The sequence below is a fragment of the Phacochoerus africanus genome, chromosome 11 (genome assembly GCF_016906955.1).
Source record: "Phacochoerus africanus isolate WHEZ1 chromosome 11, ROS_Pafr_v1, whole genome shotgun sequence".
Lineage (NCBI taxonomy): Eukaryota > Metazoa > Chordata > Mammalia > Artiodactyla > Suidae > Phacochoerus > Phacochoerus africanus.
The window spans coordinates 85768722-85784754 of NC_062554.1; positions in this window are offsets into that span (position 1 = coordinate 85768722).

Consider the following 16033-nt stretch of genomic DNA (forward strand, 5'->3'; position numbering starts at 1 on the left):
ATTGTGGTATTGATTGCTTAGTTTTTTTTTATTTTAAATCTTTCTAATTTCCTAATAAATACATTTGAAATGCCAAATTTTTCTGAGTACAGCTTTGGCTACAAATCACAGGTATAATATGTAATTTTTTTTTTTTTGTCTTTTGAGGGCCACACACACAGCATATGGAGGTTCCCAGGCTAGGGGTTGAATCAGAGCCATAGCTGCTGGCCTACATCACAACGACAGCAACACCAGATCTGAGCCGCATCTGACCTACACCACAGCTCACAGCAATGCCGGATCCTCAACCCACTGAGTGATGCCAGGGATAGAACCTGCGTCCTCATGGGTACTAGTCAGATTCATTTCCACTGAGCCACGACAGGAACTCCTGTAATACTCTTATTTTGAATTAGTTGCATCAGTCTTTGCTAGTATTATAAATTCAATTTTCTTCACTCATTTTAGAATGCTACAGGTTAGCTACACTTTTTATTCCTTGGACACTCAGGAGAGATAGAATATTGATTCCTTGCAAAAAAAAAAAAAAGCCTTCTAGACTAGAGCACACAACATAAATAGAGATCAAACAATGTATAATATTTCATTCCTACTAACATAGGTCCTTAACCTGTTACATGGAGCAAATGTTATACATTTTAGCAGACTCTTTTCTTTGAACAAGAGTTAACACTCATTTGGGAAAGAGAGAACAAGTCATTTGAGATTGGAATTGAGTTCATATGGGTGACACTAATCAGGCTTACATTATTATTATTAGGCTTTAGAAAAAGGCTATTTCTAATTATGCTCAAAATTGAGTACCCAGGAGTGGAATTGCTGGATCATATGGTAGTTCTATTTTTAGAGGTTTTTGAAACCTCAAAAATATTTTAATTAGTGAAATAAGTCAGAGAAAGATGAATACTACATGATATCACTTATATGTGAATCTAAAAAGCAATGTAGATTAAATATATGCAAAATAGAAACAGACTCACAGACATAGAAAACAAACTTGTGGTTACCAAAGGGGAGGTGGGGGAGGGACTAACCATGTGTATGAGATTAACAGATATAAACTACTATCGATAAAATAGATAAGAAGCGGGATATACTGTGTAGCATAGGGCATTAAACCCATTATCTCTTAACAACCTATAATGGAGTAGAGTCTGCAAAAATACAAAATCACTATGTTGTACACCTAAAACTAACACAATATTGCAAATCAACTATACTTTCATAAAAACAAAATAAATAAAATAAAACTAGAAGAAAAAATCTAGTACCAGTAATTAAATTGACTTTTTGTTTGTGTGTGTTTGTTTTTGGGGGTTTTTTGGTTTGTTTTTTGTTTATTTGTTTGTTTGTTTAGGATTCATGGTTTTCTCCCAGAGCCCTGGTCCAAGATGAAGCTCTAATTTGGTAAAGTCGCTTGGACTGTTAGGAAATACTTCTTAGTACCTGGGAAAGGAAGACTTGGTTAGATGGTGTGAAATTCAGTCATAGGCTTCCTATCTCTGGTGAGTTATGCTGTTTCTAACAAAAACATTTGTGCACACTCATATCCTCTCTTATACCACCTTTATACAAAATTCTGCTAATGGAACTAAGGTAAAAAACCCAGTTTTGCAGACATTCTATTTTTGATGTTTTATTTTCACCTTTCAGATGACAGGATTTACAGAGCTGGAAACTCTAATTTTGCAGTGCACAGACTTTCTGTTTCCCCTACTTTCATACACATTTTTGAAGATGATTGGCTATAAATTTAATCTTGTTAGCAACATGACCTTTTCACCATCAAGTTTAAGAACTACCTCTTAGACTGCTGCTTAACACCACTAGGAAGTAAAATGCATGGGATATATGAAGTTATCAGGCAGAACATTATTTATTCTCTTTTGATACATATCTAACAAAACATTACATAAAATACTTTTTGCCTCCTTTAAAGGAGTTGGGTTAATTCTCCTTTTAATTCTAAGGTAAATAATATTTACACTACAATTAAAATTTAACTAAATTTAGTAAGTTGCACAGAGTTCAAAAGTTTGTAAAAGTCCAGAAACTTTTATGTTTTATTTGAATTTGACACTCACTTTTACCTTGGCTATAAAGCTACATTGGTCTGGTTATTTCTAGATTTGGAGCTCACTAATTCTTCTACATTATAAAATAATTGATAAAATAAATGTGACACAGAAGTTGTTAATGTAACATTTTCCCTAAATGAAGAAAGAGAATAGTTGGCAAATAACTCATCATGCCTATAAAGAATTTATTTTGGATCCCAAGTGATATTGCAAGTTTGTGACTATCTTTACTGCTTTTAACCAGACAATTGCTCAACTCTGTACTTAACCCTTAATTATACTATTGTGTGCCAGCTTGTAAGAATCAAGCACAAGTATCAGGTTTAATTTGTAACCTTTAAAGGTCATTAAAAACAAAACAAAAAAAATGTTCATTGTAAGAATAAATTTTAGATGAGCAATAAGCTGGCAAATAATAAAGCCCTGATAATGAAATACTAAGAATTCTCAAAAATGAGAGCTATATGTTTTTATTAAAAAATAGTGTATCTATATCTACTTTTACTTTTTAATGAGAGGAACAGAAACTCCTGTCTTCGATTCCTTTTTTTTTTTTTTTAGGGCCGCACCCATGGCATATGGAGGTTCTCAGGCTAGGAGGTCGAATCTGAGCCACAGCTGCTGGCCAACCCCACAGTCACAGTAATGTGGGATCTGAGCCACTTCTGTGACCTACACCACAGCTCACGGCAATGCCAGATCCCCAACCCACCGAGTGAGGCCAGGGATCGAACCCGATCCTCCTGGATACTCATAGGATTCATTTCCGTTGCACCACGAAGGGAACTCCTCAGTTCTTAATTAGTAGATATTATGGAACTTTACTAAGTTAAAAAGTTTTTTTAATTTCCACTTAAATGAAATATTTTGCTCATTTAAATTATGGGCAAGAAAGTGACTCAAGGTCAAAATCCAAATATAGTTTCTGCCATCATTTTGTCCAAGTCAGAGATTTTGATCTTCTTTTTCTTGAGGTGAATTTTCAGTATGAAAGCTAATTATCATAGTTACAATCACATCCTCTTAACATGGTTACACTAACCTTGTTTTGAGGAGAAAGGTTCTTGTGGTATCTCAGGAAACTTCTAAGTGTGGATTAAAAAGTTATAACTTCCTTCTATGTTTTTCGTCTTTTTAGGGCCACACCCATGGCATATGGAAGTTCCTGGGCTAGGGGTCAAATTGGATCTACAGCTGCCAGTCTACAGTACCACAGTCACAGCAATGTGGGATCTGAGCTGCATCTGCGACCTATACCACAGCTCACGGCAACCCCAGATCTTTAACCCACTGATCAAGACCAGGGACTGAACCCACGTCCTCATGGATAATAGTTGGGTTAGTTACCACGGAACCATGACAGGAACTCCCATAACCTCTTTTATTTAAGCACTTCCTCATATTTTTCTGTTGTCAACTTGCTAATAGAAATAGTCTTTTACAAAAAAAAAATAATAATTTATAATTAAAAAGGAATTTCAGCCTATTTGCTCTCCCCATTCGATTGTGGTGTAATATAGCGAAAGACCCCACCACAGAAAAGAAAATATGAAAAAGCCTATATTTATTTCCCTGGCATGATGAAATTTACAGAGGGCAAATAAGTAGTTCAATTATTTTGGTTATAAAAAAAAAAGAAAAGGTTAGCTCTCTCCATAAAGGCAGTGCTGTGTTGGTTGAGAATGCTTTACCATTGTTGTTGATGGATATTGTTTACACATGCTGGTGTCTCAGAAAAGACTAATGTGGTCATAGTACTCCTTTCTGTGCTCTTTATGCATGTAGAGTGTTCTTTGTTGTGGTTGTTACTCAGAGCCTGTAGCTACTCATAACCCAGTCCTGTAAATGTTCAATGATTCCAGTCTTAGCTCTTTTCCTATGGCCACCTGTCAGCTGCTCTGTAGGCTGCTGTGGTTTCTCAATTCTACATTTCTCCTATAAGCTCACCCAGAGCATCACAAAGTACACTTTGTCCCTTACCTTCATACTTATGGCTATTGCTCCTTAGCCCACTAAACAACCATCTGGATATCTGTTGACATGCATGTATTGCGCATAGATACTCCATTGAAAGTGACAAAGTTTTAGCGTCATTTCAGTGATAAAGATATTCACAGCAAATAAATCAAGATATAGACCATCCTATAATGACATGCCACCCACTCACTCTGATAACCTTAATATCAGTTAACATTTATATTCTACGTTCTTATTGGATTTGAGGTACTATATGTGGGAAATCCTCAAGTTAACTATCTTTACTCAGAATGGCTAGAACCCAGGCAAATACATGTTATATTTTTCTTTTCTCTAATCTTAGTTTTTGAGTATATAGGAAATAATCTGGTTGTGTTCCACTTACATGGTTTAATCTACATTTTTTGTAAACACACCACCACCAGTCATAAAAGAAGAGCTAATATTAATTGCATGTGCTGATTACTTCACATGCACTATCTCATGGCAACTCTATGAGGAAGGAGTACTACTATTAGGAGTCCTGATTTACAAGTAAGCATGGAGGGATTTATTGAGCAGCAAGGTTAACTGGACTACCCAAGGTCATATAGGTAGTAAATAGTATAACCAGACTTTGAACCCAACTTTTCTAACTCCAGAGCCTAGGCCTCTGCTTGGTCTCCTTTTAACCCCTGCTCTCTATAAATAATGAGCTTACTATGTGCTAGAAACTCTTCTAATGCTCTATATGTAGTAATCATTTGATCTTTATATTAACCTTTAAAGTAAGCACAAATACTTTGTTTTATGTAGATAAGAGAACTGAGGCATAAGGAGATCGGTATGCTCATGTTCACACAATTTGTGGGTAAATAAAACTGGGAGCCCAAGCATTTTAATTGCAGAATCTGTGCTCTTAACCACTATGTTATATTCTCTTTGATCTTTTAAAAATGCTCACAGCAAAAACATATCATTTCTAGTAATTAAAATCTAATGCAGATATACTTTCAAAAATAGAATGCTTTTTTTCAAATATATGTTTTAAACCTCTATTGCCCATATATTTTTAACTGGATATTTCCTAGAGGTGGCAAAACCTGTGAATCTTTATATTATATACATTTCACATATGTTCAGATTCCTCCCAGTTTTTCATGATTAATGTTTTTCTAGTCCTACATTTACCTTTGGCTTATTGATTCTAAACAGCAATCAAATTAAAAGAAGAGAGATATGTGGGGACTGATAATGGAATTAAGGTGTATGGCAACTTCAGTGTGGGGAAGGATAAAGAAATCTCAATTAGAAACACAAAAATGAGTTAAAACCCATAGGTTATTAACACCAAGGGTCACATTCACAGTGTGTGAAAATTGATATAAACATGCCAGCGATAGCAAGAGAATGATTCCAAATATGGTGCTCATAATACTATGTGTAGTAGCACCTCATAATGCTAGGTTCAACAGTGAACTTATTGTAATGCACTGGAGAGAAACATTGTAGCTTTAATGAGGGTGACTATTTGATCCATGCTTGTCATCTCCTCTACTCCCCAAGTCCTACATTATCAGGTAGTGGCCCTGCTGTAAATCACGTGTACATACCCAGTGTCAGTAAGTGCTCAATGTTGGGCACAGGGAAGGAGCTCAGTAAGTACTAAAGGAATGAATGAATGAATGCAGATATAAGAGCAGCTGAAGTTTCAGCATACGTAAACCTAAATTCAATCTCTTTTGTGTCAGATACAAAGCTTATGGCACCAAGTTTCAGTCTACCTCATCAGATAATGACAAATGTTGCTGCTGCTGCTGCTGCTGCTGCTGCTGCAGCTGCTGCTGCTACTACTATAACTCCTACCTTGGTGGTATGGCTGAGTCATGGCTAGGAAGACAACGGTGGCCTGAACTGATGGAATCTGGGGATATTTGTCTGTGTTTACTGATCGATCCAAAATCAAATAATCATTCCGCATTAGCAACTTTGACCCAGTGGATCACTCCTTCCCTCTAGACACAGTTTCTTCACTTAGCTTTTCAGGATCCCATACTTTCCTGGGTTTTCCCATGGACTCCTTTAGCCAATTCCTCCTCTTCTTACCAACTTCTTGAACTTTTATTTTTTAAAATAATCTGTATTTAGAAGGGCAGACTTTTTAAAATTTAAGAAAATCCATTTTAGCATTTTTTTAAAGTGTGCTTTGATATCTCATCTAAGAAATCTTCACCTAAGATCTCACAGATTTTCTTCAAAATATCGTTATCTTTAAAATATTTTTGTCATTTCAATGTAGCTTTTAGGTCTGTGATATATTTTGAGTTAACATTCTCTTATTGGGGGGAGAAATGAATCAAAGTTCATTTTTTTTGCATTTGGATGTTCATTTATTCCAGGATTATTTCATGAAAAGCTTATCCCTTCTTCACTACATTGTCTTTGAATCTTTCTCAAAATCAGTTTTCTAAGAGAAGGAAAAGTCAAGCTACCAACTTAGAGAAAATATTTGGAAATCACATATTCAACAAGGAACTTACACTAGAATAAAAAAGGAACTCACAAAATACCACAGAAAGAAAACAACCCAATTAAAATATTGTGAAAAAACCACTAGACACCATCAGAGAGGGTATTCAGAAGTCATGGGAACACAGAAAAGATACTCAACATCATTAGCCATTGGTGAAATGCAAATTAAAACCATGATGAGTTACCAGTACACACATGTTAAAATGGCTAAAATAAAAATTAGAATTTTAAACATTGATGAGGATGTAGAGTAGCTCACAAATGGCTGGCGGGAATGTATTAAAGAATAATATTGAGACTGTGACAAAATCTTCCTGCCTTGACTTCTTATAACAAATACACATCATATTTCAAAACAGCTTTAACTTTATAGTATGTAGCTGTCTTACTTGCAGTATTAGTTTAACAAGAAAATCTATTTTAAATGGAAAGATATAGCACATATCAAGATCTGTATAAAATACCAAGGCCATACTTTGGATATGATGTAAAATATAATAATGACAGGGATATTTAGAAAAGATGGTATTGATGATTTTTTTCCTTGTTCCTTACGGGAATTATTTGAGAATGAATAGTTCTTTAGAACTAGCGGGACAAACAAGATCCTCCTCAATGCCAAATCAGGGAACTTCTCAAGTTCAAAAGGACTCTTCAGCTATTGCCTAGAGCCATTTCCTCATTTTTGATGACAGCAAATGAGTGGTTCATTTTCTCTTTTACAGTATTATGCCCTTTAGCTAATTCTGAATAAAACTGCTACACTTGTTTAGTGAGAATTTTTTCAACATTCCTTTATGAACAAACCCACTGTTCATAACCAGCCACATAAGTTCAGAGCCTAAAGACAGCTTTCAAAACACAAATACAAAATAAAATGAAAATGTAATGATGTGGAATCTCCATATTAATTTGCCAGTGATCTATCTTGAGTTGTTTATAAATCCGACATTAGCTTTTCAATGACAGCTTAGGCTGTGTAGTGAGACATTAAAGACAGATTCTGAATAATTCACTCATGTTTCACAGGCCAAAGGTCAACTCAAGGTTTAAAACTTTTACTTGAGACCTTCCAGAATCACATCATGCTTTCCACAGGGCAAGACTTTACTAGTATACTGTTAACCTCCTGGTAAACATTGCCTAATGTATGGCTAAAAATTTATACAGAATATAAAGTTGTCATGACAAATATTCAACACTGTCACCATATATAGCCAGCAAGCACCATTTCTCCTGACTGTATGCATTTGGTGCTGTTTTTGTTGAACAAAATACTTTCCAAACATAAAGCTTTGCTACTTAAAATTCAGGCCAAAAAAAAAAAAAAATCTTTTCCTGGGGCTGATTTATATCTAATATTTCCACCAATGTCTATGTGTCAGTTCATTGTCAACACACAGACAAAGCTCATGCATAGACCATATTTATTGAATTATTTCCTAACACAGTCTCATTGTAATGCAAAATGGTTAGTGCTTAGAAAAACATACAAATCAATTATCCTAATCTGGAGCTTGCAGGAAGAATGTCAAATGAAATTTTAAGGTCTTATTTTATCTGCATATGAAATTGATAGCTGAGATATATGAGTTTATCAAGGACATTTTTCACTTGTGAATTTTACAATGCATGGTCATAACAAAAATCTTCCTCTTTTGTTGGGTATGAGTAACTTCTCTTGACAGTCTTATCTTTAGTTCACTTATAGTAGTTCCTAATCCCCAACTTAGAGTATAAGGTAGGAAAGAAGATGTGGAAACAGAGTATTTCAGATTTGAAGACTTTGAGTGTGAGGTACTTGTTGGACTTTCAAGTGGAGATACCCACAAGGTACTTAAACCTATGGATATAGTGGTTTAGGAGAGAAACTGTGGCTAAAGGTGCAGATTTGTGTCAGAAGCATTTTGGTGCTACAAGAAGCTATGTAAGTGGGAAGAGAAAACCAAACATGTGAAAGAGTAAAGACGTGAGGAAAGAAACCTTAGGTACACCAACATTTGTGGGAGGGTAAAAGAGAAGTTCATGAACAGAAGAGAAAGGACAAGAAAGGGACATGGTGTCAAAGAAAGCAAGGGAGGACAGAGTTCTTGGAAGCCACATTTGCCCACAGCAAATGGGACATCAGGGAAGATAAGTACCCAAACATCTCTATTTATTTCAGAAATCAAGAGATCATGGGTGATAAGGACTGAGAGATTTCAATGGCACAGTGTGATTAAGCAATGAACAACTAGTGGCAGTCTTGTAGTTATCCTGACTTTGCAGAGAAAGAAATGCCATAATTGCTGTAAGCTGTGGTGTAGATCACAGACGAGGCTCGGATCTGGCGTTGCTGTGGCTGTGGTGTAGGCCAGCAGCAGCAGCTCCAATTAGACCCCTAGCCTGGGAACCTCCATATGCTGTGGGTGTGGCCCTATAAAGACAAAAAAAAAAGTTATAATGATTTTTAAATGAGAAAGAGAGGTGATGGCTATATAACATTATGAATGCACTAAGTACCACTTTAAAATGCTTAATTATATGTGAATCTTATGTCAATAAAGAAAATGTTATAATGATAGAAATTTTAACTTTTTACTGAAAATTGTATTTTTGCTACAGACATCACATGTGTTGGTAAACAATTTTGAAATATTTGTATTACAGTTTAAAGGACTCATTAATACTACCATTAATTATTATCCATAAGAGCAAAGGAGCAGAAAATAAGCTTTGTGGAAATGCAAATGTACACCTGTTTCTTTCTGCTCAGAATATTTCCCAAGGTCTGCCCATTCTCAGAGTCCAACTCATTGACCATTTTTTTATATAAGCTGTCCCCATAGCCTAAAAATAAATCCCTTTTTGGCACCCCTGTCAGAACACTGAGGTTCTGCCTAGTTGTGATTGCCTGTCCCTCTGCTAAATGGAACATTCTTTGAGGGCAACATTCTGCTTTCTTCCTCTTTATATTTATCAGTACATAGTATATGCTCAGTCAGCACTGCTTATATTGAAATTTATTGATTTGAATTCCTTAAAATTGATTGTTCTTGTTCAATGGACTTTGCAAAATCATTGTTTCATTGTAATTTTTTCTGAAGTTCTCCATCCATTTGGAATAAAGAAATTGGACATAAAAACCTAAAATTGGACCTGGCTATTTCTTGAGGTCATATAAAAATTGAGTGGTTGGAAAGATATTTATTTGTTCATTATCTTTCTTTAAGAAGCGTGCATTTCTTATTGCTTTACTTTGAAATTAGTCATTGGCCATTTGTTTCTTATTATAAACAAAAATATTTTCCTAATTTCTCTTCTATGTCTCTCTAGTCTACACGTCATAGTCAAAGCAACTTAATTTTCCAGCAAATACCTATGGAATATAAAGCATTGAGCAATACTCTGTTGATAAGAGTCACTGTTCTTGAGACACTTTGTTATGGTCAATATAGATCAAACACACTCTCTTGAACTCATCTAAGGAAAGTGGCAAAACCATTATCCAAGGTAAAATTATAGACAATAGGAGGAATTAGTCCTAACCAAATTTTTTATAAAATAGTTTTCTTCCATACATTATATCACATTATTTACCATGAAACAAAACATCAAATGGAATGAATCAGTATGTGATGCCAAAAACTGAGCCTTGAGAAGTGGCTAAGTTTAAAGTTGTGCAGATCCTGCATAGACAGGGAGAGAAAAAGGAGGTCAGTATCCTGAGAGCCAAGGAAAGAGATTCCTTATTTTGAAAATGGGCAAAAATAATCTGGGTGTCCAGGAAAAGATTAGAAAGTGCTGAAGAAGTAAATAATGACAAGGTGCCTGTCATGGAGTTGCAGATTTATTTACAACCTCATAGATTTGAAAAGAAAATACAGCTTCTTCCTACCTCAGTAACAATCAGGTTGTCTTCATGACATATAGCTACAAGGCAGGAAGAAAAAAAATTTCAAATTTGGTCCATCCAAAAATGAAATCCATTATAATATTAATCTCAAATGAGCGGTATCTTAGAGGCTCTCTTCTTTGTCCTTTTCCAAAACGGTTTTTAGAGTTTTGCAGTGTGCCCTTTATTTGACATTGTAGATTCAGTGGAAAGAAATTGCCTCTGACACCCCTTTGGCCTCTGTTGAGAAGCAGCTGAATGGTCTACTGCCTGAGCCTAGGGGCACTGAGCAGTGTTCGGGCATCTGCTGTGGAACTTGGGGTCTGGACACCCTGAATTTGGTCAAGGCATAGTGGTCTTCCCACAGACTCAGCCCCACCGTAAGCTTCCAGGTACTTGACAACACAGCTACTGAACCTTGACTATTGAGCTCCGTGGAACAGCTCCCAGCCTCACTCTACTTCCACATGCCCCCCTCAGGACACACAAGCAGGATGTTCTGATAGGGGATATACAGAAAGTAGATATAGAAGGAAGCCCAACTCAGGTCTTCTCTCTGCCTAATGACTCTCCACCAGCAAGTTATTTGCTACTTTGGGTCCAGATTAATACAAAGCCTTTGAGGGCATCTTGGCTCGTATCACACACCTTCTCTCATTAGGACTGGAGCCTGGAAAGGGGAACTCTAGCTGTAAGTGCCTCTCTGCCTTCCTCTACCTGCCCCTCCCTTTCTCTTCCTATCAACCCTTGGGACCAAAAAGATTTTCTCTCTTCCTCTTTCTTTTTGACTAGAGCTTTTTTTTATTTTTTATTTTTTATTTATAGTCAATTTTGCCAGGCTGGCTGTTAGACTTTTTAAGAGGAGAAATAAAAGAATTTAGAAAATGTCCTCAAAGTCTGGCTTCAAGACTGTTGTCTACATATTGCCTTTGGGAAATTTGTCTTTTCTTTCACCTTTCTGCTGCAACTCTCCTCATCTCCCTTCACTCCCAAGACCATCTAGGGAAACAGCTATTCACAAGGAAGTAAAAAAACATAAGCACATTACATTTTTCTAAATATGATATCCATTATATGTAGTCTCATATAATACAATGTCTAGTGGGAAAATGTCTAGATTATATTTCCATGCTTTATGAAATTCTTTTAAAAGAAAACTAAAGTTTGTTTGACCTTTGAAATTCTACTGCCAATTTTTAAAAATTTATTTATTATTATTATTTCCACACACACACATTTTTTTCCCCACTGTACAGCATTTCTCTCAAAAAAATTTATTTAAGAGAAGATTGGGAGGTACAGAGATTCCCCATGTCCTCCTGCCCCCACACATGCATAGCCACCCCTATTATCTGCATCACTTACCAGAACGGTAGATTTTTTTTTTCCCCAAGGATAAACCTACATTGACATATCATAATGACCCAAAGTCCATAATTTACCTTAACATTCCCTCTTGGTGTTGTATAGCCTATGGATTTTAACAAATGTATAATGATATATATCGTCACTATAACACAGAGTATTTTTACTGCTCTAAATTTCCCCCCCACACACACATCTTTTTCTTTTTCAGCTACACCCACGGTATATGGAAGTTCCTGGGATCAAATCTAAGCTGCAGCTACAACCTGCACCACAGCTGTGGCAACACTGGATTATTAACCCACTGCGCAACAGCAGGAACTCCTAAAATGCCCTTTTGATTATTTTTTCTGTGTTTGCATATTTTCTTTCTAGGTAACATTCCCTAGATTTACATTCCCTAATTTTCTGGTGTTCTAAAAACACAGTGTTTACATTTACTATTAAGTTCATATTAATTTCTGCATCCAAAAGGTAAAATCTGAGTTTATATAAGTTTTGAACCAAATGTATTAGCACTTAAATGTCCCATTTGAGCTTCATTGTGTTTATTTATTTTCATTATGGCACTTCGATTCACAGGAATGATTTTAATCCAAAATATTTGCCTTTCAAAGTGCCAGTTCTTCCATTTGTAATCCATACCCTACTTCTTCATAGAACACTGTTTGGTCTTATCTGCAAACTTAAGATGCCTTTTATTTCCCTGATAGTATTTGATTACATTTACCTATTGAGTTTTTAAGTGTTAAACAACATCTTTGTGTTTATAGTAATAGGTGGTTCATTTTTTCTGAACTCCTTTTGGTAGAGTTGGTGGTTCTACTCCAGTTCTTTTTAAACTCTTAAATTAAATTATAGATACATTTTTTAGCAAAGGAAAAAATTTAAATTTGAGGTTATACACTGCAAGCTCCAGAGTAAGTGAACCAAAAATTCAACTGTGTGACTTAATCATTTTAAAAGTGGTAGGCACTGTTTTGACTAGAAGTACAGTCATACCAGTGGGAAAGGATGTTTGAACTAGAAGGTATAGACATAAACTCATTTTAATTTCTGGGCATCATCCTTAGCTGTTTTATCAGATTACCATGTATAGCAACTTGCCATTCTGTGGTTAATCACTTCTAAGACTATAAATGTCGAGAAATGCCAGACTGTCACCTTAGACTCCAAAGTGTGAATGTTTTGTGTATATGTGGTTTCATACCCAAGTGAGTCATTCTGCCAAGAACCTTGAGAATATCGGTCCCGTCTAGACATTTCAGTCTTAGTGACTGACACACCAGCCCTGGCATAAGATTATGTATCATTAGAAAGAGGATGTAGGTGTAAAATGGTTCTGTGCAAATACAGATATTTTATTCTTTAACCCACAGAATCTTGACTAGTCATTTCCTCTGCAAAACCTTTCCATTCCCACCATTTTTTATTATCAATTGTATCAACAATAGCTCATCAGTAAACCTCTTATCTTTACAATAATCTCTGCCTGTCCTATTTGTATTTCCAGCATGTACTGTGATGCCTGCTTTAGTAATGTCATTAAAAATCTGTTGAATGAACACTGACTTCAAGAATTTACAGGAAAGCCATAGTGTTTGCACCTCTAATATTTATTCCAACTGTTCTTTTCTTCATTCTTTTCCCTAAGTATTTCTTGGAACTTCTAGGAATTAGTCACTGGTTTACACAATGTCGTCTTATTTTATTAACTAGCAGATATTAAATAGTTAGAATGATCATATGAATGTTACTGTTATCAGATTCTTTGTTTGATAAGACAATCAAGTTAAATGCAAGATATTCCTCAAGTCTGGGGGAGTATTTTTGGGAATATCAGTCAATTTAGCATGAATAAATCTGCTTGTGATAGTCATGGTGATTAAAATGGAAGTTTGGAAAATGCTCAATGCTACCCCTTAGGCCCTAATCTCTAGAAGCTTTTAAATTTGGAATCAGCTGGTAAACACATTATGAATCCAACACACTTTTCGTTAAATATTTTGATGAGCAAGATGTAGAAGGATATATACTAAAGATATAGCCTACCCAAAATTAAATGGATATTTCTTCTCTTTAGTGAGAAAAGGGCTAATTCTTCATTGGATGAGGACACAAAATTCTTTTGAAATCACCAAGAGTAGCATTCTTTAGAAGGATAGATATGAACACAAAAATTATAATGGTAGGTATAGTAGATGCAAACTATTGCAGTTGGAGTGGGTAAGCAATGAGATCCTGATAGCACAGGGAACTATATCTGGTCACTTGTGATGGAACATGATGGAGGATGATGTGAGAAAAAGAATGTATATATACATATGAATATTACTGGGTCACTCTGCTGTACAGCAGAAATTGACAGAAACATTATAAATAAACTATAATAGAAAAGAATTAAAATCTTATCCAAAAAAGGGAGGTAGGTATGAAAATGTATAGAAAGGAATATCCTATTTGTGTGGGGGAAGAGTATGATGGTACCTTTTGAGTTTTGAAAATATAAAAGAAAAATTGCCTGGTGCTTTAACTAGACCAAAATTCAGGCTGCTCTTCAGCTATATTGGCTGGTATAGAGCTGTTTGTCTGCTTTATTTCCCCTGCCCATTTTCATGGACAGTAGCCTCCTTACAATCAGGCCACTAACTGGCAAATGCCCAGGGGTCTCCAGTTGTTAGGGCTTGCTTCGGTTCTGATTCATCTAGGCCCTTACAGCGTCCCCTGCTGGGATGTTTTTGCTTAGGTCTGACAAGCATGATGTGTGGCATGATTTAAGGCAAACCTGAATGAGTGTTCAGACCAGCACTCCAGGGAACAGAAAGGACAGAGGACCCTGCCCTTCCACTGCCACTAGGCCAAGGTCCACACCGGAGGGACAGCTTCACTCCTCACAACTCTAGTGCTCCACAAGAGATCTCCACTGCTCCCCAGTGACTCAGATATGACTCCTTCGTGTTTGCAAGCTACCTGCCCCCAGAAAGCAGCACCTTGTGCCTGTGGCATCAGTCTACCTCCTGCATATCCCCACAGTGTAAGCTCCATACTTCACACCCATGAAGCAGCAGGGCACAGAATGATCATCAGTCTACATGGTTGAGGTGACTTTGGTGTCGGGCAGGGGCGTGCCCCACCCAAGCAGAAGTAGTGCCGCTAGCTTGGCCACAACTTGCTAAGATTGACCTTAATTCTCCCTCGAGGGCATCTCTTTAACAGGCAGAGTATCAAGACAGGAACAAGCCTTCTGGACTGCCCTGTGCAATACACAAAAACACAACAAGTGGAAGACATCCCCCCCTCCACTATACTTAAATACAAACCTGTAAACTAAATAAACATTCTTTCATCTAGGGAAAACTTTTCTCCCCCTCCTTTTTAATATTTTCTCAACTTTTGATTAATCATCTCAAGCACTTGCTGCCCCCCCCTTTTTTTGGTCCAATTTTTCCCCTATAATGTCTGTGTCTTCCTCATTCTTAGTTCCTTGTCTTCAGCCAACCATAGCAGACGGATGGCCTCCCAGAGACACCCAACGTCCCAACTCCCGAAATCTGTGAGTCTGTTATGTTACATGGCAGAAGAGGGTAAAGGTTGCAGATGGAATTAGTGTTGCTTGTCAGCTGACTTTTTTTTTCAATTTTATTGGAATAGAGTTGGCTTACAAAGTTGTGTTAATTTCAGGTGTACTGAAAAATAAACCATATACATATGTAAAGCATATACATATATCTATTCATTTTAAGATTCTTTCCCTAGATTATTATACAGCATTTAGTAAATTTCCCTGTGCTCTACAGTAGCTCCTTGTTATCTATCTATTATATATATGCAGCATTGTGTAGATAGTAATCCCGACCCCCTAATTCACCCCTCCCCCGCCAGTGTTTTCTTGTCATCTAACTTTAAGGTAGGTAGATTGTTTGGAATTATTTGAGTGGGCCTGATCTCATTACAATCCTTTACAGAGGCCCTTTTCCTGCCTATGCTCAGAAAGAGAGATATGATGACAGAAGAAGGGCCAAAAAGATGCTACTTACAAAGGATTTGCCCTGCCATTGCTGGCTTTTAATGATGGGGGAAGGAGCCCATAAGCAAAGAATGTGAGCACTTCTAGAAGCTGAAATAGGTGAGGAAATATATCCTGTCCTTGAGCCTCCAGAAAAGCATGCAGCTGTGTTGACATCTTGACTTTTAGTCCAGGGAAACCCGTGCTGGACATCTAACC